The sequence below is a fragment of the Coregonus clupeaformis genome, chromosome 17, assembly GCF_020615455.1.
Source record: "Coregonus clupeaformis isolate EN_2021a chromosome 17, ASM2061545v1, whole genome shotgun sequence".
In the NCBI taxonomy this organism is placed as follows: Eukaryota; Metazoa; Chordata; class Actinopteri; order Salmoniformes; family Salmonidae; genus Coregonus; species Coregonus clupeaformis.
The window spans coordinates 71,896,481-71,899,126 of record NC_059208.1 but is presented as its reverse complement, the minus strand read 5'-3'; positions in this window follow the sequence as shown (position 1 = coordinate 71,899,126).

The window sequence follows — 2,646 nt, the reverse complement described above, 5'->3', positions numbered from 1 at the left end:
ATAAAGAAATAACTGAAAGACCTTCCAGTGTGTGTGTGTGCATGCTTGAAGTGAGATAGATGGAGGGAGGGGGAGAGAGAGATAAACTTGCCAGTTGCTTCTTCAAGCTGTAGGTGGCGATATGCTCTGAAATGTCGCATCATTGTCACACCGCCAACAGGACAGCTCGAGTTCAATCAATGACGTGGATTTTCTTTGTAACCACTGCAGCCTCACTACTGCCACACAAATTAGAGATTTGTCAGCGATTTAATTGCATTGTACGACTATTTTGCTAACTCTCTTTAAAGTAGAGAATATTGTAGTATTTATTAGTAGGAAAAAAAGGTTGGCGACGCTTGAAAACGCCTGTGATTTCTCAGTGAAACCGGTGAGTAGATTAGATTAACTCCCAAATAAACTTTACTTAGTTACGCTGTAGCAACTGTAGCACGCTGGAAGAAAAGTGTACATTTGTAGCCTGCTTAGTTATAGCTACAAAGTGGTGTTGCAATCATTGACAGTAATAGAATAACACCCTGGCTATACCGGCCACGTTGCATGTGTCAAAGAGCGTCTGCTTTGCCGAATGCTAAAACAGAACTTGGTTCTATTTGAGATGCACGACAGGCTGCAAGTCCCACCTCTCCCATTTCCTTATTGGTTTTCACAAAGATACAAACCCCCATGGGGTGGCTTAAAAGACAAATGAGGAGGCTAATTACAGACAGTCAGTGGACAGGCTGAGTTATGGCGGAAGCAGAAGCAAATGTGGATCAAATAAAATAAAATGTATTGGTCACATACACATGGTTAGCAGATGTTATCCTTTGTCCCACCCGCCATACATGCGGAGACCGATGTCGTATCGCGTAAGTGCTGGCAATTATTGCTGATAAACAAAGGAGTCCGCTCATACTGAACTTTGATCATAAGGTTTATTCGTATCACAAGCTTTCAGCATAAGTTACAGGTGACATGCCCACCCGGAGAGCGACGCCTCAGATTGCAATGGCCGCTCTGCCTTCTCTTTGTCTAGCCCCTACTTATAAACAATGCAAAAAGATGGGTGCTCCCTCTTCTGGCCAATCACCAGTCTCCCCTGGGGCGTCACCCCACAAACGCCACATTTGACCTAACATAAACAACATTCCATTTCTTCATGAAAAACATTTAACAAAGGCATAATCCTAATACACGACATTTCCCCCTTCGAGACTAAACAGTCTCGAAAACAAACAGAATAGGATTATGACAAGTGACAATTTATCTTATTGAGTATCTTTAACATTAAACCAAAAACATTCTTCTCTAGAGTGTAAATACCTTTCTATGAAATATGAATAACTGTTTATGAAGTGTGAATACATTACTATGAAATATGAACAAATCTTTATGGAGTGTGAGAGCGAAAAACTGTCCGGCAACCTTCGTTCCAAATCCATCCATCAATCAAGACAGTAAAATTCTCTCACGGTCCCTCTGCCCCAGGCAACCACCTAGATACTCCAGATAAACTCATAAACCATGTAAATGCATTTGAAACTATGATGCAATTAAATACACATGTAAGCCCCTGCAAACAAAATACTATCCAAAAAATATCCACTCTAAGGCTGGTCAACCCATTGGACCCTACAGTGGACCTCTCCCTGCCTAGACTCCCTGTCCCTAAGCATTCACGAAATAAACAAAAACATCTAAGTTCCCCACATGTATCCAATAACATCAAACATCATTCTACAAAAATTAATACCTAAGAATATGAAACAATTATGCATTATACATGCAAATATGTCTATATTTTATTGCAGACACTGGAATGTAGTCCACTACACTTCATCTCCCCGTAGTCTCGACTTCCAATGGATTGTTGATGATGGAATCGGAATCTCTCCACACCTTTCTTGTTTCATCTCCTCCAGTCATTGTCCTTTCATATTGTCCCTTCATATTGTCCTTGTTTGAGTATTTCAATCTCCACATGTTCCCCCAAATGCTTCTGGAAGAAATGAAAAGACCAAACAGTATCTTTTGCAAAACAACACTTTCAAATTAAACATCAATATCAACTAAGAATATAAAAATGATATATAAATGATGTATGAATCACATTAACCCACTTCCCCCCTTTGATTCATAAAATCATACTAAAATCACACTAATATCGAAAAAAAAATTGAAAAATGATCAAAACATCAAAAATGATATTTATCCATTCAGTTCCACTTGTCCATCTTCATCCAGAACAGGAACAGTCAACACCGGCATCTGAGTGTTGTCTCCAGGCATCACTCTCCAACCTATCTCAATATCATAGCTTTCTCAAAGGTCAGTAACAAATTACAAACATCACACACAGTGCTATCAAAGCTGCAACTAAAATCTGAACCATCACTGCCCCTACTGGGCCTACCTGATCTTGCAACCAAGTCTTCGCTGACTTCCGCTCCTTCAGATCTACCAAATGCATCCCTTATATTCTTCAATGCATATATAACCCTAGTGATAATATCTGAACTATCTGGACTCAAAGTATAACTAACATTATCAATATGATCTTCCCAAATGTTACACCATACCATGGAAAAAGTCCCCCCTTCTCCCTTAGATTTATCCTTCAATGATAGGCTTGAAGACTATGACATGTCTCTTTTCACCCTTTTA